This window comes from Loxodonta africana, chromosome 2 (assembly GCF_030014295.1).
Source record: "Loxodonta africana isolate mLoxAfr1 chromosome 2, mLoxAfr1.hap2, whole genome shotgun sequence".
NCBI classification, from domain to species: domain Eukaryota; kingdom Metazoa; phylum Chordata; class Mammalia; order Proboscidea; family Elephantidae; genus Loxodonta; species Loxodonta africana.
In genome coordinates this window covers 33,895,308-33,919,170 of record NC_087343.1, presented here as the reverse complement: position 1 = coordinate 33,919,170, position 23,863 = coordinate 33,895,308, and positions in this window count along the sequence as shown.

Genomic DNA, 23,863 nt, shown 5'->3' with positions numbered 1-23,863 from the left:
TTGTTATCTCGAAACTGAAGAAGATTATAAAGGTTATTTTTCAAGGTATGGGATATGTCAAAAATCTACTCAATCACGCCATCAAAGATTTATGTAGCTGAAAGCAGAATTTATATTAGAAAATGTATTACCCTTACGTATCTGATAAAGCTGATGACTCAAAGTTGATGATTACACTTGTGTTCCCTAAATTTGATGAACCCAAACAACTGAGAATTCTGAAATACTGTTTTGACTAAGATACATAATTATTTCCAAAGCAATTAAATAAAATGAGAATGAACATACCATGCTGCAGAAAATTTATGACAGAATAGAAAGTTAATTTAATGTTTTGTAATACAGGGTATTACTTTAATTTATAATATGAGAAAAATATGTTATCTATAACTTGTCTCTTCCATAGGTGCTCATTTCCAAATATGAAATACATACTGACTCTATAAAAAGTATTTATTTGAACCTATCTTTCCACATATCACAGGATGTTTAAATATATGGGTATTTTTACAGTGTAATAAAGTGTGTATATTTATGTGTGTGTTTTAAAAGAGAGGGGCAGGAAAAAATGTTGACATATCAACAGCATAATAAGCAGCTGTTTGAATTTCAAATAAGGGCTTCTCATATTACATTTTCAAGTGATAATTCAAAATATATTCGTATTTTTTCTTCTTTGAGATTTGATTCTGTGGCTCCAAACTGTCACACACACACACACAAAAAAAATCCTATAAGGAATCATTTTGTTATCAGTTTTAGTAAAGTCTGAAAATAAAAAGTGAGGACAAATAAAATTTACTTTCTATCATTGTTGTAGGAAAAGTTATTAAAGCAAATACTGATTGAGCTAACTATAATAATTTCTGCCTGAAAGAAAACTTCTACAGTATTTGGAATAATATAGATGCTGATTATGAAATGGATTAACATATTTTGAAAGAGTGCAATAAGTGAAAACCACCATTTAACAACTTTGAATTCACATATATTCACATTCCATAAACAATAGTAACAAAAAAAGGCAGCTTAAATTTTTATAATGAAGTAAAATTTTACATATTTCATAGTTATGCATATACCCAGTGTCTATAAAACCAATAAAAAAGATACAAAGGTATAATTTGAAAATAAAATAAAAATTCTGATTATCAGATAAAATAATTACTTATATTAATTATTGTATTTATTTCAGATATTTTATATTGTTGCCTTCAGACAAACTTAGATCTGTAAAGTTTGTATCTCTCTTACTCTGGATAGGAGGACGTATGTCAGTTCTTCAGATGATATAATTTTTCCGGTATTTTCCAGAAGTATGAAATTGGTTTCACTCATAGAAAAAATATAATGGACAATCCATTCTGTGAGTAGACAAAATAGGTACCAATTTTTATACGGATTTTTTTTTTGTTGTTTCTATACTGAATATGGAAACCCCGGTGGCATAGTGGTGAAGAGTTACTGCTGGTAACCAAATTCGGCAGTTGAAATCCAGCCGGGGCCGTTGGAAACCCTATGAGGCAGGTCTATCCTGTCCTTTAGGGTCGCTATGAGTCAGAATTGATTCCAAGACAATGGGTTTGGTTTTCTGGGGGGTTTTATACTGAATGCTAGCTGGGAATGATTATCGAATAATTTATTTATTAAATATTTAGCATTACATGCCTTACAGTGTGCTAAAAAGATACTGAATAATAAACACAAAGTTGTTTTCCCTCTTGGAGCTCACATTCTTACGGGGAATTCAAACTTTGAAAAAGCATTTGTAAGCGTGCTGAATATTACCCAACAGTGGTATACTACAAGTTGAATTAGGAGAAACCAGAGGAATGGATCCTCAATATGGCTTAAAGAACGGAGCTTTTACATACAGCTTGCCTAAAACAGGCTAATTCGTGCCCAATTTGTATAACTATTGTAATTACTAGTGATATCCCATTTCACTTTCAAAATTTTCCCAGTTTACATAAGAAGTTATGCAGTAACACTACTTAAGACTAACCTAATTACCATTTCTCTCACTGCATTTTTTTTGTTTGTTAAATAAAAAAAAAAACTAAAAACCAAACCCGTTGCTTTCGAGTTGATTCCCGGTTATAGCAACTCTGTAGCACAGAGTGGAACTGCCCCAGAGGGCTTCCAAGGATCTGCTGGTTGAATTGCCAAACTTTTGTTTAGCAGCTGAGCTCTTAACCACTGGACCACCAGGGCTCTTTTGTTAAATAACAAATATTAAAACAAAACAAAAACTGGTAGTTTAAATAATTCATCAAAAAGAAAATTGTTAATTGAACAAAAAGAAGCATTTGTTTTGTTTTTGTTATCAGACTACACTTTAGAAGACTGAAAATCTTACAGAATTTAACATAAACTCACCTGGATGAGTACTAAAAAAGAAACAACAAGAAAAAAAACCAAACCCATTGCCATCAAGTCGATACCAACTCATAACGACGCTATAGGACAGAGTAGAACTGCCCCATAGAGTTTCCAAGGAGCTCCTGGTGTATTCAAACTGCCATGCCTTTGGTTAGCAGCCATGGCACTTAGCCACTATGCCACCAGGGTTTCCACCTAGATGGGTGGTCAACTTAAATCTGCGTGGAAATGTTCTTACAGGGTTTGCGGTAAAAATCAAAATAATACTTAAAAGTAAGTTGTGGGTCTGGTCTTTTTTTATAAAGTAAAAAAAATGCTTGGTTGTGATATACAAGGTCCATGCCAGAAGGAACTGTAACAGTATTAATCTAGTAAGTTTTTTCTTTAAAAGTCTACCTCCAGTTACCATAGAATGGATGCTGACTCAGGGCAACCCCATGTGTATCATAGTAGAACTGTCCTCGATATGGTTTTTAAAGCACAGCAGGAGGGATTTAGATTGGACAACAGGTGGACACTCTTGACAGAATTTCATACTAGACCAAAGAAGAGATTACCCAGGGAGATTTGTAGAATCTTTTCCCATGCAGGTCTTTGCAAATACAATATATTCTACAACTACTTTAATGACCATGAAGTTTTGTAACTAGGTCAAGTAGGAGAGTGATGAGATAATAAAATAACAATAACGACAACAAAAATCTCTTATTCTATTTTGGTATTTTTGTTAGTTACTGTCAAGTCAATTCAACTCATATTGACCCTATGCACGTTCCATACGGTTTTCAAGACTGTGACATTTGGGAAACAGATCACCAGATCTATCTTTCAAGGTGCCTTTGTGTGGGTTTAAACCACCAAACATTCAGCTGGTAGTCAAATGCTTAAAATTTTGCACCATCCAAGGACCCCATTATTCTGTTTTAAAATGGTACAAGCAGTCCTGTCCTACTCATTCCCTTTCTCATATATATGACCTCCTTTTTATTTTCCCATTATCTAATATAAATCAACAGGAGCAAGTTCAACGTAAACTGGCCGTTTCTTTGTCCACACCTTTGCTACTTGCAGTAAAAAGCCTACACTACAATCGAAGACACAGAGGGAGATAAAATGATGACAATTTTTATTGAATTAATTTATCTCATATATTTCTCTTAATACTGAAAAGTGCCTTGCATTTTCTATTCTGAATGTTATATTCAGTAAGAATTATTTGGGGATGCCTCCCTATTGCTTTGTTTTTCTGTGTTTGTCCTGAGAAAACCATATAAATTAAAAGATCCACTGCACTGAGAAAACATTCTGCTGTATTTTTGGAAACATATTTAAATGAGTTAAGATTAAGAAGCCTGTATGAAAAGGCAAAAATAATAAAAAAGGCCTTTCGTCTTTCACGTCTATGTAAATTAACTAGGTTATGATACGCCTAATAGGAAACAAAAATAGAATGTTACCTTTGTACCTAAATTAGATATTTATATTCTCCTTGCACTAGGTATTATGGTTGATTTATTTGCAGAATTCACCTCCTATCTGTATATGCCCTCTTGCACTGTGTTTACTACTTCTTCAATCTATTTCTTCATCTCTTTTATATGGGCTAGACATGTGATATCCTTTGACTAATAATGACACATAAATAACATTTTGAGAGTGCTGAAGTTGAGTTCTCAGAAAGCCTAATAGTTTTTTTTTTTTTTTTTTCTCTTCACTTCTTGAAGCACTGCCCTGAGGCCACCATGTAAAGAAGCCCAGTCCCTGGAAGATGTGACATCACATAAAAGTAAACTGAGGCACCACAGTCCACATGCAGCACTCAACAGCCACACTTATAAGTAAAATGATCTAAGACTATTATTCAACCCCTGCCAAACCATCTAGTAACAGCAGCCACATAAATGACCTCCAGTGAAACAAGCAGAAAACTGCTCATGTAAGCCCAACCCAAGGTGCTTATCCATGGTTGTTGTTGCATTTGTTCTATTTGTACTTGTTGTATATGTTCGACATAAGGTCACTATGAGTTGGAACTGATTCAGTGGCACCTAATGACAACAACAATTGAGTTGGTTCTGACTCATAACGACCCTATGTACAACAGAACTAAACACTGCCTGGTTCTGCATCATCCTCACCAATATTGTTATGCTCGAGCCCAGTGTTATAGCCACTGTGTCAGTCCATCTCGTTGAGCGTTTTCCTCTTTTTCGCTGACCCTCTACTTTACCAGGCATGATGTCCTTCTCTAGGGACTGATCCCTCCTGATAACATATCCAAAGTATGTGAGACATAGTCTCATCATCCTTTCTTCTAAAGAAAATCTGATTGTACTTCTTCCAAGACAGATTTGTTCTTTTGGCAGTCCGTGGTATACTCAATATGCTTTGCCAACACCATAATTCAAAGGAGTTAATTCTTCTTTGGGCTCCCTTATTCATCATCCAGCTTTTGATACATATGAGGCGATTGAAAACACCATGGTTTGGGTCAGGTGCACCTTAGTCCTCAAGGTGACATCTATGCTTTTTAAAGAGGTCTTTTGCAGCAGATTTTGCCCAGTACAATGTGTCTTTTGATTTCCTGACTGCTGCTTCCATGGCTGTCGATTATGGATCCAAGTAAAATGAAATCCTTGACAACTTTGATCTTTTCTCCATTTATCATGATGTTGCTTATTGGTCCAGTTGTGAGAATTTTTGTTTTCTTTATGTTTATACCGAAGGCTGTCGTCTTTGATCTTCATTAGTAAGTGCTACAAGTCCTTTTCACTTTCAGCAAGCAAGGTTGTGTCATCCGAATAACACAGGTTGTTAATGAGTCTTCCTTCAATGCTGATACCATATTCTTCTTCATATAGTCCAGCTTCTTAATTTTTTTGCCCAGCACACAGATTGAATAAATATGGTGAAAGGATACAACCCTGATGTACACCTTTTCTGACTTAAAACCATGCAGTATTTATTCCCTTGTTCTTTTCAAATGACTGCCTCTTGATCCATGTACAGGTTCCTCATGAGCAATTGAGTGTTCTGGAATTCCCATTCTTTGTAATGTTATCTAAAATTTGTTGTGATATTGACTATTTGTTGCCATAGTCAATAATACACAGATAAGCATCTTTCTGGAAATCTCAGCTTTCAGCCATGATCCATCTGACATCAGCAATGAGATTCCTCGCCCCACGTCCTCTTCTGAATTGGCTTTAATTTTTAGCAATTCTCTGTCGATGTGCTACTGGAGCTGCTTTTGAATGATCTTCAGCAAAATTTTAGTTGCATATGATATTAATTATATTGTTTGGAAATTTCTACATTTGGTTGGAACAGACATAAATATGGATTTCTTTCAGTCGATTGGCCAGACAGCTGTCTTCCAAAATCCTTGGGATACACGAATGAACATTTCCAGTGCTGCGTCTGTTTGTTGAAACATCTCAGTTGGTGTTCTGTCAATTTCTGGAGCCTTGTTTTTTGCCAAGACCTTCAGTGCTGCTTGGACTTCTTCCTTCTATACCTCCTGAAACGGTTGAACATTGATCAATTCTTTTTGGTGTAGTGACTCTGTGTATTTCTTCCACCTTTTGATGCTGTCTACATCTTTTACCCACCGTATGGTAAGCAAATAAAATGGTGTTGTCTTAAGCCATGTTTTAATGTGGTTTGTTATGTAGCTATTAACAAGGATGATAGTATCTTGGATACACTGTATGCACAATTTATGGCTTAAGGCAAAATAAGTTGTAACTAACATACAATATTTTACTTATGGGAAAATAATAACCTATATAATGTGTTATGGAGTAATAAAGCCATTGCTTGCCTTTTAAAAATACCAGAATAAGCAAGGATTCTAGTGGGAAGCCAATCATCTCTGCTGGTAGAGTGGGAAGGTTGGAGAGAAATTGTAAATACAAATCTGGTCATAGCCACTGTGAGCCATCACAGAACTGCCATTGTGTTACTGTGCATAAACCAAGACTAGTCAGAACACAGGCAAAATAATGCTTCTAAAATGTAATGTGGAAGAAAAGTAAAGATGAAAAGAACAATAGAGTCATGTATGCAATTAAAGTTTTAAAAGGAGCGTGGACAGTTTCAGACATGTCATCTGCATGACTGGGTAGAGGAAGTGTCTAGTAATAATAATTCTATATTGTTGACATAGACTCTCCTTCAGTCTCCCTTTTAGTTTCAGTGCATTACTTTAATTCTTCTTTCTTAGATTTCTTCACTCTCTTTGCCAATTCTTTCAAAGGTATGTGTAGATTTTTTTCAGTGGGTTGGGTGGTGGAGATCATTAAGTCACAAATGCAAATTAACCAATTGTGATAGAGATGTCTCATAGCCAGAGACCTGCAGAGGCCCCAGCAGCATGGTTAGAGTGTCAAGTAGCAGTGGCTGCGGCAATTCTAGCTTAAGCCAACTGTTCCTGTGGAAGGAATTTCACTCTGCCTTGTCTTCCTTGGTTATTGTCCAAGTCTGGTGTTTCTACTTCCGTGCTGATTCTGTATACTCTCATGATATACCTATTGTGCCTCACCAAAAGTGGGCACACTTTTGCCCAAGAACTATCGCTATAACAGTACTTGGACTGATTAGAAGCAACAGATCCTCAGAAAATGGGGAAAAGCCAGGAGTAGATGTATCTCTGAGCTTGTTCAGCACTGAAGGAAGTGAAAACTGACAGAAGGGCATCTGCCTATGCATGACATAGAGTGGAAAAAAAAAAAATAAGAGTGGAGAAGCTTGTAAATGAGTACTTGCCTCTCATTTCATGGAATGTAATTCTTGTGGAAAGCACAAATTTGGGCGAATAAGAGGCTACTTCTATGAAGGAAATGAGAATTTAAATAACTAGATTTCTTTTAAAGGCAATGGATAGTTTTAAGAAAATAAAAAGAAAATCTCAAATACATTTAGGGGTATTCCATTTTTCTGTTATCTGCTAAATGGTTCCTGGGTGGTATAAATGGTCAATGTGCTACACTGCTTACGGAAACACTGAAGGTATGAGTCCACAGAGGCACATCTATTTCCAAAAAATCAGCCATTAGGCATATTTCTGGGTCTTCTACTCTCAGTGGAAACAAGAAGCCACTGGTTATAATACTGCTTCATATACTCGAAGGTTACAGTTTCAAAAAGCACTCATTTAATCTGCCCTGAAAAAGCTTTCAGATATTGGAATATTTACTTTCCAAGTCAGTTGAAGATTTACACTTGATCATATGTTAAAAAAAAAAAAAAAAAAAAACTATTATCATGTTAATAAAATAATAGCCCCAAAACAAACATATTCCGTAAGTATATTCCCCTTCCTGTTCTCTGTATTGCATATGGTGATCAATTTTGAAATAGGAATGTTTACTTTTTTTAATCTCGTACAGATTACATTTAGGGTGTTATGTGTTTAACTCCGTGTGAAAGTTGGAATATGAGGAGTAAGTATAATTAAGTAAATAAATATAATTAATGAATATAAAAATATTAAATATATATATAATTAAGTAAACTAAGAAATCATTAAGGGTGTCAGTTTCCTAAGGCTGCCGTACAAAATACCAAAAAGTGAGTGGCTTTAAAGAATAAGAATTTACTTTTTCACAATTCTGAAGGCTAGAAGTCTAAATCAAGGTCTTGGCTGTGTCCATTCCTTCTGAGGACTTTAAGAGAGAAGCCGTTCCCTGCTTCTCTCTTACTATCGGAGGTTGCCTAAAATTCATGGGGTTCCTTTGCTTGCAGATACATCTTTACAAGGTGACTTCCTACTATGTGTCACTTTTTCTCTCTGTTCTCCTTTTTTATAAAACACCACTCTGAAGGAATTAGGACCAGAATTCATCTCTCTTCTAGTATGACCTCCTTAAAATTTGATAACAAAAGAAAAACACTATTTTCTCAAACAAGGTCAAATTCACAGATAAATGAATTTGGACTTCAACAAATCTTTTTTGGAGACACATTTTAGTTTCTAACAGAGAAGTTTATTTTATTAGTGGTATTATCTTGATTTTCTTAATTTTCAAATTTGAACAGGGAGAACATGGCCATCTTATGTGGTTGAGTAGTTGGTTGAGTAATGTGTAAAAATGATTAAATTCCAAAATTGAGTTTGCTTGTCAGAAGACGGGGAAGATATCATTTGGAGACAACAAGTTTTCATCCATGTGGTAGATAGCATAATAAAAATCCAGAAAAACCATCACCAAATGTACACAGGTTCATATATCTTTTTTCCGTAAACTAAAATGAAACTCAGACATAACAAAGTTTATTAAGAAAATACAATGTTCTGCATCCCACTTTGTTGAGTGACATCTGGGGTCTTGAAAACATGAGTTAATCCCATCCCACTTGGAGCAAAGGAGAATGAAGAAAACCAAAGATACAAGGAAAATATTAGCCCAAGAGACTAAAAACAAAACAAAACAAAACAAAACAAAAAACAACAGAAAAAACACCAAACTTGTTGCCTTGAGTGGATTTTGATTCATGGTGACACTGTAGGACAGAGTAGAACTTCCCCAGAGAGTTTCCAAGGAGCACCTGGTGGATTCGAACTGCTGAACTTTTGGTTGGCAGCCATAGCTCTTAACCACTTTGCCACCAGAGTTTAAGGACCACATAAATCAGAGACTCCACCATCGTGAGACCAGAGGAACTAGATGATGCCTGGCTAAGACCAGTGACCACCTTGACAGGGAGCACAACAGAGAGTCTCAGACAGAGTAGTGCAAACATGTAAAACAGTACTGAATTTCTCTTAAAAAGACCAGACTTAATTGTCTGACAGAGATTGGAGGAATCCCTGAAAGTATGGCCCCTGGACTTTCTGTTAACCCAGAATGAAAACCATTCCCGAAGCTCACTCTTCCGAGATTCGAAAGGACTTAAAAAAAAAAAAATCATAAAAAATAATACACATGAGGAATTTGCTTCTTAGTTCAAGTAGATACATGAGACCAAATGGCAGCTCTTTTCTAAAGGCAGGAAGGGACAGGAATGGTTATATGGACACAGGGAACTCAGGGTGGAAAGGGGAAGTGTGTTGTCACATTGTGGGGACTGCAACTAATGTCATAAAACAATATGTGTATAGATTTTTGTATGAGAAATTAACTTGAGTTGTAAACCTTCACTTAAAGCACAATTAAAAAAAAAAAAACACGAACTCACTGCTCTTGGTTTAATTCCAACTTACGGTGACTCCATGTGTTAAAGAGTAGAACTATTCCATAGGGTTTTATTGGCTGTATTTTTAATGGCCTTTCTTCTGTGGTACCTCTGGGTGGGTTGGAGCCACCAACCATTAGGTTGATAGTAGAGTGCAAACTATGCACCACGAATTATAACCTCCCACCCAAATGCCAATTAATCACAGTTATGTCAACATCTTTGAAGGATTTTCCCCTGGCATAGACTGTTGATAAATTTAGAGCACCTGTAGATCTAGGCTCACAATGGCTTCTTTCTTTGGGTTCAACCAGTATTTTAACAAAGGTTTCTATGAAAATATAATAGTTCCAGCATTAATATTATTAGTGTATCTCCAACTTATTAATCTACCCTATATGCCATATGGAAACCCTGGTGGCGTAGTGGTTAAGTGCTACAGCTGCTAACCAAAGGGTCAGCAGTTCGAATCCTCCACGTGCTCCTTGGAGCAGTTCTACTCTGTCCTATAGGGTAGCTATGAGTCGGAATCAACTCGATGGCAATGGGTTTGGTTTTTGGTTTATATGCCATATGCATTTATGTGGATTAAAAATTGCAACAACCAGACTGTTAGGACAGAGGGTTATTTGCATGAGGGAGGTGTTTGCACCAGGAGATTCAGTGATCTGCCAATAATGATATTATCTTATATGCTCCTTGGCCAAATGGTAAAGCATTTGCTACTTACAAAGCTGTAGCAAGCTTGGTGGAACTTAGATACAACAAAGAACCTTCATGTTGGCTTTTACATTTCTGAGCATTCTTGCATTGTAAACAATCACCCTAGAAAAAGCAGGGAAAAAATAATATCCTAGGTATAATATTGCGTCTATTAGAAAACTGACAGTGAAAAATCGTGGGTAGATTTTCTTGTATAATTCCCACACGATGTGAAAACTCTTTGTCTTCTCCTGAGAGACTCCAGAGAAAAAGGGATTGATATTTCATTCCATCGTTTTTTTTCTGGCAGAAAACAAGTACAGCTCAGGAGGGACTGTATGCAACTTTGATTAGCACACTCGGGAAAAGCCAATTTTTTAACTTTTTTGTTAAATATCCTTTTCCACAACTTATTATTTTTGTATCTTTTTTTGTGTGATCACCTTTAAATCTCCCAGGCTACCATAAGGCATTCAATTTAGTCCTTAAGAGTGAGTGCTTTCCATTGCTGCATAAAATCCATCACAAAACTCCATGACTTAAAAAAGTCGTAACATATGGCTGCTCACACATCTGTAGACCATCTTCGTATCAGCTGACTATCCTGAGCCTCACCTAAGCAGTCTGTTCATATGGCCAGGGTCAGCTAATCCAGTCTGTGCTAGAACCCACTCTCCCCCTGAGGTCACAGGGCTAGCCAGGGCACATTCTTCTCATGGAGGTGGGGCAACAGGGCAACTAGAGCATATGAGGTCTCTTTTAGGCCTAAGCTTAGAGCTGGCACAATGTCACTTGCTTCCATATATTGTTGTTGTTAGGTGCCATCGAGTCGACTCCGACTCATAGCGACCCCGTGCACAAGAGAATGAAACACTGCCCTGTCCTGCGCCATCCTTACAATGGTTGTTATGCTTGAGCTCATTGTTGCAGCCACTGTGTCAATCCACCTCATTGAGGGTCATCTTCTTTTCTGCTGACCCTGTACTTTGCCAACCATATAAAAAAAAAAAAAATTTTTTTTTTTTTTTTTTTTGTAGCACTGGTCAAAACAAATCACTTGGCCAAGTCCAAAGTCGAGGGTCAGATATGTTCACTGACTTTTAGGAGAAGGACCACACAATTACATGCTAAGAAGCATGGATACTTCCAAGGGTAAACAACTGGTGCCAACAATAAAATCTATCATAGTACTCAATTGGTTCAATTTTCCTATGTTAACTTTCTCTTCTGGCTGCCTTGTTCTCCCTGAAGAAGGGGTAAAGAAAAGGAAAAATAGGGGCAGTTTTACTCTGTCCTCTAGGGTCCCTATGAGTCGGAATCAACTGATGGCACTGGGTTTATATATATATACATACCTATCATCTCTGTCTCTGCTTCTCTTTGTCACACACACACACAATTTTTTAATAGTTAACTATGGAAGGTTGTTCTGTGTATTTTGCTGAGGATGCTTATGAAGCTGGACATTAAATTTTGTTAAGTGTTTGAGATCTATTAGGATCATGTCTTCATTCATTTATCCAGAAAATATTTACTAAGAACTTAGTAAAGTGCCGCTTGCATTTCAAAACACTGCACTTAAACCTCTGTGTGTGTGGAGAGGGATAGTGGGAGGAGGGAAAATCCCTTACTTTCATGGGCCTTACATTCTCTTGTGGTGAGAAACACCATTAAAATGATACATAAAATATGTAGTCTGGTGACTGAGTTTAACTCCTAAGGAGAAAAATAAACCAGGAAAATGGAATCAGAAATGAATGAGACAGAGGGTGGCAAATTAAGGTAGTTTCCAGGGTAGTTTCACTGAGAAGTAAATGAGTAAAAACCTCTAAAGGAAGTGTTCATTTTTTTTTTTTTCCTGTGGGGGAGGAAATATACTGATATCTGATATTACTCAAGAGTTTGTGGGATATTACTATTGTATTTTTAAATATATATGTGATATATATATTTAAATATATAGTTGATCTATTTTTTCTTTTTGTATTAACTTTATGTTAATATTATTTTCTGATAATAATAATAAATAATATACATGCATATATACTATATATATTTTATTAATCATGTAAATTTAAATGAATACATAAATTTATATTAATATATACATCATATATACAAATACATACATTGTATATACACATATATGTATAAAATCAATCATTCATTCCTGGTTTTCAAATTTATTTTCAAAGGATTTTGCAGAATGTTATACTGTGATTATTAAAACTTCCTGATATAGAAAAATTATTAGTCAAAAATCAGAAGATAAACACTTTTTCTTTCCATGCCACACATTAAATATTTTGGTTCATTTTTGAATAAATAAAAGGTTCAGGATTTCAATCATAAACATCAATCAGAAGGTTCTTTTTTGAACTAATCTCTTTATGTGATACAACATAATATCAAATAAGCATATGTAATTTTGAAATAAATAATAACTGTTATCTGTGAGTTTTTCAGAAATTAGTTATTATCTGTATAATGCATTTTTTTGCAAATAATGTGTGCCTTCTACACTTTTTTTTTTCTACACTTGTTTGCCAGTCAAGCCCATCCCCCCAAGTGTGATGTTGGCAAACAGTTATAGAAGGTGCATGTTATTTGCATGAAACTACAGAAGGTTTCTCAGCCTTTTGAAGTTAAGATCTCTCCTTGAAATCTTTTAAATGCTTGAGTGGAAATGGAAACTCAAAATTTCACTTGCTGAATTCCACTTACTTGGAAAGAAATTGAAATGTTATGGATCTGAAGGCTTAAAAACTTCTCATAACATTGTCTAATATATAAATGTCGTAGGAACATAGTTTGTGTAAATGTATGCTATATGCATCCAAAGTCCCTTATGATCACTGCTATTTCTTTTCTTACTAGATGCGGAAAAAAATTAAATGAAATCACTTGAAAAATTAGTGTATGGGGAGAGGTAAGGAGCATAAGCATAGATGACTTTCTTAGGTTATAATTTTTGCCACGGACAACAAAGAATTAGGAAGTTCCTAGACAGAGATGCTGGGACAAATGAATTTTTATGTCTGTACTTTTTTTTTTTTTGTACATTATATAGAACAGTGAAAACTGTTGAAAAACTTGAGTTGATGGGTGTAGATGACATATAGTGCACAAAGGAAACCTCTTTGATTGAAATAGGGTTATTTTTTCAGTATTCCAAGTAAAAATTTATTTAACCCATTGTTATTGACTCGATTTCGACACATAACGCTCTATAGGACAGAGTAGAACTGTCCCATAGGGTCTCCAAGGAGTGTCTGGCAGATTTGAACTGCCTACCTTTTGGTTAGCAGCTGTAGCTCTTAACCATTATACCACCAGGGCTCCAAATTTATTATTAGGTCAAGAAAAATTCCTCAAGCAATGTGTAAGTATATTCAGCATGAATCCTAGTTACTTTAGACAGCTAATTGCATTGCACTGCTTTTACATATTTTAATTAAGAATGTACATTTATATTTTATTTGCAGAAAAAAATTAAAAAAGCTTTATGAGGATGACAATTTAAATTTATCCTAGTTGTTTCCCTCTTGGAACTTGGAGAAGAGTACAAGTTAGAAAATAAAGCCTTCTTAAACTTTTGCTTACTTCAGAAGTAGATATTTGACTTAAATTTTTCACAAAGATGAAATGAAGTATTGTGTGAGAATCAGAGGCATTTTTGTGTGTGTGTAAGAGATAGCTCCAATATAACCTCACATGGCATAAGATATTTATGGGTAGAAATTGGAAATTTAAGAATATGATATGAAGTTTCATTATGGAGGCATGGGACTTAGTTGTGATGATGTTACCAGGTTGAAACCCCAGGTTCTTGCCCGGCATGATTTCTATTGGCCAATAAACAAGAGGCAGAGGTGAGAAAACAGGAAACACACGTTTATTTCATTGTACAAGGAAATGGTGTCATTTGGAGCTTCTGCCACCGAGACTACTCCCCAAGGACAAGGAGAAAAGTTATTTTTAAGAAGCTTACAAGTAAGGAGTTCATACAAGATATGTCAGTAACCTTCTTAATCATACCGTGCAGGCACAATGGGGTTTACGTGTAACTTCCAAGGAAAAGCAGTATTCAAATGCAAAGCTGGGGGGTGGGAAGGGGAAGGAGGAGCCCAGGAAAGGAAACAGGATTTTTAATGCAACACTGTGGAGGAGGAAGCCAAGCAAAGAAAACAAGAGTTTTAATTTAACAGTGTGGATGAGGAAGCTAAACAAAGAAAACAGGAGTTTTAGTGCAACACTGTGGGGGCTCTGTCTCAATGGGGAATGAGTTTGTCTTCATGCTCTTTTAATATTATTATTTTTTTAAAGTGTAACAATGCAAATATGTAAAAAGAATGTGCAGAATTGAATATTATTTTGTTACAGCAGAGCAGTTAAGGGTAGTTTTATTTTGAAAGTATTGCGTTACAATCTTAACTTTAAATTTTGAAAAATAGAAACTGTTTACAATTCATGAGTGACTTGAAATTGTTGGGTGACATTAAGTTTAAATCAGGATGGGAAAAGACATTTTTCTTGAAATGTACCTCAAAGACATTTTAGAGGGAGCCAAGGGAACAATGTCTGTCATTATCACTCAGTGAGCTTTAGGAGAGAGGAGAAATGAGCACAAATCTATCCCTAAGGCATGAGTCAGCTCTATGACTTTTCTGGCCCAGAGAAACAAAGGAGCCATGGATCAATTTGCTAACTATGGTACAAAGTCTCCTAGACTTTCAGGAAACCTTACAGATTGCTTTCACTTTGTTTTTAAAAGATCAGGTATGCTTCACCTCAACGCGTCTGGAGATTACAATTGTAATAATCACGTAATTTTTTTTTTTTTTCTGTGTCATTCTTTCTTTGCCTGTTCTCAAGGTTTGACAACTTCTTAGTTTCCATCCCATTAGTCTTAATGACAAAGCTCCCTGGCTGTATACTATGTGGGAAATGTTGGCTCTATGCACACAGAGAAAAAGAGAATGAATGAATGTTTCAGGGAATATAGAACTACACAACTTGCATAGAATGAATCCAATAAAGATGCAGGTTAGCAGTGATGCATGCTAGTGGTGTACTTCGTTTCTATTTACTTTTCCCCATAAACATTAGAAATAAGAAGCATCAAACCAACGGGAAATATTTACACCAAACATGACACAACGTTAGTAGCTTAATAAATATAGAGATGAGAAAGTGATGCAAGTCAGTAAGTAAGACTATCTACAATTGATAACAGGTGAAGGGCATAAACAAGTAATTCACAAAATATATTCTAAATAAACATACCTATGAAAAGATGTTTCAGGAGCCAATGTTCTTTTATATTTAAGTCCCTCTTCTAATTCAAACACATGGAAAAAGGACATAAATTCCACAGGGATAGTAAAAGGAAACATACACACACACAAAGCAAGAAAACAACAGCAACAAAAAATCAAGAATAGTGTCTTCATAAACTAGAGATATTCTAAAAATTCAAAGTAAAGAGCCCATACAATTTTTTCCAGCATCCTGGACTTCTGATTAGGAAATCAGCAGAGAGGTAGGGATTTCACATCTGCAGAGTAATTGGGAGCAACATTATTGAACAATGTTGTGAATGAAGACCAGTTTTACTTCTGAAAATCAAAATGGGACACAACTATCCTAGCTGTTCATTTTATCCGTGTCCGTAGCTTTGTTAAACTAACACTCAGGAATGGAGAGGGAGTACACTCAGCATCACAGCCAGTAACATATGCAAACCACCAGCTAGATCAGTATACCAAAAAAAAAAAAAAACCCATAGCCATCGAGTTAATTCCGACTCATAGCAACCCTATAGGACAGAGTAGAATTGCTCCACAGAGTTTCCAATGAGCACCTGGCAGATTCAAACTGCCGACCCTTTGGTTAGCAGCCATAGCTCTTAACCACTACGCCACCAGAGTTTCCAGATCAGTATAGTATCCTTAAATTTAACATCACCAAGAATGATGGAAGTGTGAATACAGGAAGTATTTCTGAATAATGGACTTTGGAACGTAGAGGAAGCAACCACAAAACCAACTAAAGAGGAAGGTGAATGAAAACAGAGAGGATATTTTCACCACTTACGGACTCAACCTGTACCTAAAACTGGAATTTTGAAGCATACGAAGAAAAGAAAATGTGTGTTGGCATAAATGTCTGGCCTTCCAATATATCTTTTATAAATATTTTTTTCCATTGTAAAACATATGACTGTGACTAGAAAGCAGTATCTCAGCCAGGATCTAACATCCCAGGCATCCTCGTGTGTATGTGTGGCTCTGTGATGGATTTTCCCATTGGAATCTAACGAGATCTCTTTTATATAGATGCAATAAAAAATCTGGATAATGTAGTCCAAGTGAGCTTCCCTTGTTTGCAATACTCATTGACTATTATCACAGAGTCACACCAGGAGGGTAAGAAGCTCTGAGGACAACAGAAGGTACTACATTGGAACCCTCTCAGACTTTACCCTATGTATAGCTTCTCTTGGGTGATTTAAAGTATTCTTTTCACATAATAAATGTAATAGATTTCAGTGAGTTTTACAAGTGAATTATCAACTCTGAGAGTGGTTTTGGGTGATATTATATGGACTACTCCCTAAACCTTTTTAGTTGGACCCTAAGTCTTTGCAACTGAGGTAGAAAGTCTTAGACAAACTTCGAAATCTGGAGGACTGTGCCCTTAACATCATGTTTGGGTAACTCCAGGTAGGGAGGAAATCTCAAAGTATACCTTAATGATGCAAATTATATACAAAGGAATGGCAATGAGACTAAAACTCTCTTCTCAGTGACAAAAGGCAAGAGATAAGAATGGGATAATGCCCTAAGACAATTATAGGAAAAGCAACTGCCATCCTGGAAATCTGTGTTAAGCTAAACTATAATCCAAGATTTTTAGTGATTTGAGGATATTCCACTTTGTACAAAATCCAATATTTTACTATCCAGAGAAAAACTTTGTTAAAGAATTAACAACAGAAATGATGTAATCGTGGCAAAAATACCAACTGCAAATAATTTAAATGTTATCCATAAACATTATGGATAATGTATACATTATACATTATGATATTATATATTGTATAATGTATACATTATACAATATATACATTATAGATAATACATTCTAAAAGTAAAAATAATTTTCTACCCAACAATATTAAGAATAAATGAAATTGGATGTCTAATTAATAATTATCAATGTTAAATTCCTTTTTATAAAATGGATGTATAGAAATATGGACTAATTCTAATGTGATAGCATTCTGTGGCAATCAGATTCATAAAAACTAATTTAAATCCTTAATAAAACTGGAAGGAGTACACGGAAGTAAATAACTCAAAGACTACTGACATAATTGTACATTGAAACTATATATATATATATTTTTTCTAAACCAAAATAAAACGATGATTTATTCGGTAGGAAATAGTAGATTTAAGGGGAAATCAGGAAAAGAAGTTATTTTACAACCAACAAAACTGATTACAATGGTATTTCCGTTAAGCAGAAATTATGATTCTATCACTTTATGAAACAGTTTTTAATAATTTTTCTACTCATGCTAAGAATATTCTGTCTCGTGATTCTTAATAACTAGTTCTAGCTACATGCATATTTTGTCTTTATGGGCTTTTTTTAAAATTAATTTTTATTAAGCTTCAAGTGAACATTTACCATTCCAATCAGTCTGTCACATGTAGGTTTACATACATCTTACTCCCTTCTCCCACTTGCTCTCCCCCTATTCAGTTAGCCCTTTCAGTCTCTCGTTTCGTGCCAATTTTGCCATCTTCCCTCTCTCTCTATCTTCCCATCCCCCCTCCAGTCAAGAGTTGCCAACACACTCTCCAGTGTCCAGCTGATTTAATTAGCTCACTCTTCATCAGCATCTCTCTCCCCCCCACTGACCAGTCCTTTTCATGCCTGATGATTTGTCTTTGGGGATGGTTCCTGTCCTGTGCCATCAGAAGTTCTGGGGAGCATTGTCTCTGGGATTCCTCTAGTCGCATTCATACCATTAGGTATGGTCTTTTCATGAGAATTTGGGGTCTGCATCCCATTGGTCTCCTGCTCCCTCAGGAGTTGTCTGTTGTGTTCCCTGACAGGGTAGACATCGATTGTGACCGGGCACCAACTAGTTCTTCTGGTCTCAGGATAATGTAGGTCTCTGGTTCATGTGGCCCTTTCTGTCTCTTGGGTTCTTAGTTGTCGTGTGACCTTGGTGTTCTTCCTTTGCCTTTGCTCCAGGTGGGTTGAGACCAATTGATGTATCTTAGATGGCTGCTTGTTGGCATTTAGGACCTCAGGCACCACAATTCAAAGTAGGATGCAGAATGTTTTCATAATAGAATTGTTTTGTCCATTCACTTAGAAGTCCCCTCAAACCAAGTTCCCCAGACCCCAGGCCCTGCTCCGCTGACCTTTGAAGCTTTCATTTTATCCCGGAAACCTCTTTGTTTTTAGTCCAGTCCAATTAGGCTGACCTTCCTTGTATTGAGTGTTGTCTTTCCCTTCACCCAAAGCAGTTGTTATCTAAAGATTGATCAATAAAAAGCCCTCTCCTTCCCCCCTCCCTCCCCCCTTTGTAACCACAAAAGCATGTGTTCTTCTCCGTTTTTTCTATTTCTCAAGATCTTATAATAGTGGTCTTATACAATATTTGTCCTTTTGCAACTGACTCATTTCGCTCAGCATAATGCCTTCCAGATTCCTCCATGTTATGAAATGTTTTAGAGATTCGTCACTGTTCTTTATCGATGCGTAGTATTCCATTGTGTGAATATACCACAATTTATTTACCCATTCGTCCGTTGACGGACATCTTGGTTGCTTCCACCTTTTTGCTATTGTAAACAGAGCTGCAATAAACATGGGTGTATTTTGCACATATCTGTTTGTGTGAAGGCTCTTGTATCTCTAGGGTATACTCCGAGGAGTGGGATTTCTGGGTTGTATGGTAGTTCTATTTCTAACTGTTTAAGATAACGCCAGATGGATTTCCAAAGTGGTTGTACCATTTTACAATCCCACCAGCAGTGTATGAGAGTTCCAATCTCTCCGCAGCCTCTCCAACATTTATTATTTTGTGTTTTTTGGATTAATGCCAGTCTAGTTGGTGTGAGATGGAATCTCATCGTAGTTTTAATTTGCATTTCTCTAATGGCTAAGGATCGGGAGCATTTTCTCATGTATCTGTTGGCTGCCTGAATATCTTCTTTAGTGAAATGTGTGTTCATATCCTTTGCCCACTTCTTGATTGGGTTGTTTGTCTTTTTGTCGTTGAGTTTTGACAGAATCATCTAGATTTTAGAGATCAGGCGCTGGTCTGAGATGTCATAGCTGAAAATTCTTTCCCAGTCTGTAGGTGGTCTTTTTACTCTTTTGGTGAAGTCTTTAGATGAGCATAGGTGTTTGATTTTTAGGAGCTCCCAGTTATCTGGTTTCTCTTCATCATTTTTGGTAATGTTTTGTATTCTGTTTATGCCCTGTATTAGGGCTCCTAGGGTTGATCCTATTTTTTCTTCCGAAACTATATTTTTAAAAAGTATTTTTTATTTTTCTAAAAGAAATTTGACAAGGTTTCTCAAGATTCTGAAAACCTGCATACAGATTTGATTCAATAATCCCATTCTGTCAGTCTAAAGTATAAATACAGAGTACACGTATGGGGAAGAAAATCAGTTATACATACTTAAATTTATTTCAGTTTTCATTAAAGAGGTAAAAATTTTCATTAATTTTCTAAATTTAAAAATGTGTGTGTGCCTAATTGTATCACTGTATAATAATATAAAATAAAATTATAAAATAAACACTATAAAATAATGATGTTAAAAATGGTAACAATGATGCAAATATATACATATATAAAACAGGAATATGCATTTTATAGAATTATATAAAACTTCTATTACTTGTACGATATAAACTCCAATTACTTGTAGAATATAACCTTATGATTAAAAGAATATTATTTTTTAAAATAAATGGGAACATATATTCACTGCTGTCAAGTTGATTGACTCATAATGAACCTATAGCACAGAGCAGAGCTGTCCCACAGGGTTTCCAAGACTGTAAATCTTTACGGAAGCCGACTTACGCCATATCTTTCTCCTGAAGAGTAGCTGATGGGTTCAAACTGCCAGCCTTTTGGTTAGCAGCCGAGCACTTAACCACTGCACCACCAGGGCCCCTTAACATATAGTATAAATATGCTACATTCAACTATTGTTTAAGATTCAGTATGCTTTCCTAGGAAATACAGAAATTATCATGAAGGAAGGTCTGGTGGCTCAGTGGTTAACAGTGCAGGCTGCTAACCAAAAGGTCAGCAGTTCAAATCCACCAGGTGCGCCTTGAAAACTGTATGTGCCAGTTCTACTCTGTTGTATAAGTTTGCTTCAGAATCAACTGGACAGTGGTGGGTTTTTGTTGTTGTTGTTTGTTTGTTTTTTGTTAGCTTAACATGAACCAATTCTTTCTTCCCTAGTACTATAACTAGCCAAATGTCCTCACATGTTGTTGTCAGGTGCTGTCGTGTCAATTCTAACTCATAGGGACCTATGTACAAAAGAAATAAACACTGCCTGGTCCTGGGCCATCCTCACAATTGTTGTTATGCTTGAGCTCACTTTTGTAGCCACTGTCAATCCATCTCATTAAGAGTCTTCTCTTTTTTGCTGACCCTCCACTTTACCACATAGGTGCCCTTCTGCAGGGACTGGTCCCTCCTGATAGCATGTCCAAAGTATGTGAGATGAAGTCTCACTATCCTTGCTTATAAGGTGCATTCTGGTTATAGTTCTTCCAATACAGAGCTGTTCATTCTTCTGGCAGTCCATGGTATATTCAACATTCTTTGCCAATACCATAATTCAAAGGTGTCATCACTTCTTTGGTTTTCCTTATTCGTTGCTCAGCTTTCACATGAATATGAGACAACTGAAAACACTGTGGCGTGGATCAGGCTCACCTTCATCCTTAAAGTGATGTCTTTGTTTTTCAACACTTTAAAGAGGTCTTTTGCAGCAGATTTGCCAAATGCAGTGCATCCTTTGATTTCTTGACTTCCATGGGTGTTCATTGTGGATCCAAGTAAAATGAAATCCTTGACAACATCAATCTTTTCTCACTTTGTCATGATGTTGCTTATTGTTCCAGTTGTGGGGATTTTTGTTTTCTTTATGTTAAGGTGTAATTCACATTGAAGGCTATAGTCTTTGATATTCATCAATAAGTTCTTCAAGCCCTCTTCATTTTCTTCAAGCAAGGTTGTGTTATCTACATATCGAAGGTTGTTAATAAATCTTCCTCCATTGCTGATGCTGTATTCTTTTTCGTATAGTCCAGCTGCTCTGATTATTTTTTCACTGTGCTGAGTTAATAAGTATGGCAAAAGGATAAAACCCTGACACACACATTTCCTGACTTTAAATCACAAAATATACCCTTTTTCTGTTTGAAGGACTTCCTCTTGGTCTATGTACAAGTTCCACATAAGCACGATTAAGTGCCTTGGAATTTCCATTCTTTGCAATGTTATCCATAATTTGTTACGATTCACACAAATACCTTTCCCTAGTCAATAAAATACAGGTAAACATTTTTGGGTATTCTATGCTTTCAGTCAAGATCCATCTGACCTCAGCAATGATACCTATCAATCCACGTCCTCTTCCAAATCTGGCTTGAATTTCTGGCACTCTCCTGTCTATGTACTGCTGTAACTGCTTTTGAATAATCTTCAGCACAATTTTGTTTTTGTGTGATATTGACGATATTGTTTGATAATTTCTGCCTTCTGTTGGATTATCTTTCCTTGGAATGTGTACAAATATGGATCTTTTCCACTTGGTTGCCTGATTAACTGATTAATCCAAATTTCTTGGCATAGACAAATGAGAGCTTCCAGTGCTGCATTTGTTTGTTGAAACATCTCAATTGGTATTTCATCAATTTCCTAGCTTTGTTTTTCACTAAAGCCTTCAGTGCAGGCTGGATTCTTTCTTTAATACCATTGGTTCTTGATCATATGCTACCTCTTGAAATGATTGAACATAGACCAGTTCTTTTTGGCACAGTGATTCTGTGTATTCTTTCCATCTGCTTTTGATCCTTCCTGCATGGTTTGATATTTTCCCCACAGAATCCTTCAGTATTGAGACTAGAGGCTTGAATTTGCTCTTCAGTTCTTTCGGTTTCAGTGTGTTCTTCTCTTTTGGTTTTCTAACTCTAGGTCTTTGCACATTTCTTTATATTACTTTACTTTGTTTTCTCCAGCCACTCTTTGAAATCTTCTTTTCAGTTCTTTTACTTCATCATTTCTTTCTTTTGCTTTAGCTACTATGTTCAAGAATTATTTTCAGAGTTTCTTCTGACATCCATTTTGGACTTTTCTTTCTTTCCTGTCTTTTTAATGATCCCTTTATTTCTTCATGTATTATGTCCTTGACGTCATTCCACAATTCATTTGGTACTCGGTCATTTGTGTTTAATGAGTCAAATCTACTCTCGCGATGGTCTCTAAATTCAGGTGGAATAAACTCAAGGTCATACTTTGACTCCCGGGGACTTGTTCTAATTTTCTTCAGCTTCAACATGTACATGAACAATCATATGGAATACTATGCTGGGAATGGCAAATTGAAGAGGAATGGCATTGCATTCATTGTCAAAAAGAACATTTAAAGATCTATGCTGAAATACAACCCTGTCAGTGATAGGATAATAACTATAGGTCTAAAAGGAATACCAGTTAATATGACTATTTTTCAAATTTATACATCAACTACTAATGCCAAAGACAAGGAAATTGAAGATTTTTACCAAAGTCTGCAGTCTGAAATCAATCAAACATGCAGTCAAATGCATTGATAATTACTGGTGACTGAAATGCAAAAGTTGGAAACAAAGTAGGAACCAAACCAAACCCACTGTCATCGAGTCAATTCCAACTCGTAGCGACCGTATAGGACTGAATAGAACTGCCGCATAGGGTCTCCAAGTAGTGCCTAGTGGATTTGAACTGCTGACCTTTTGGTAAGCAACTGTAGCTCTTAACCACTACGGCACCAGTGTTTCCAAAGAAGGAACAGTGGTTGGAAAATATGGCCTTGATGATAGAAATGATGCCAGAGATCCCATGATAGATTTTGCAAGACCAATGATTTCTTTATTGCAAATATCTTTTTTTCACCACCATAAATGACGACTATTTTTTTTATGCACATGGACTTTACCAGATGGAATACACAGGAATCAAATCGACTACATCTGCAGAAAAAGATGATGGAAAACCTCAATATCTTCAGTCAGAACAAGGCCAGGGTACAACTGCAGAACAGACCATCAATTGTTTACATGAAAGTTCAAGTTGAAGCTGAAGAAAATTAGGACAAATTCAAGAGAGCCAAAGTATGATCTTAGGTCCTCATATCAAAAAAAAAAACACTGCCGTCGAGTCAATTCCGATTCATAGAGACCCTACAGGACATAGTAGAACTGCCCCATAGAGTTTCCAAGGAGTTCCTGGTGGATTTGAATTGCCAACCTCTTGGTTAGCAGCCATAACACTTAA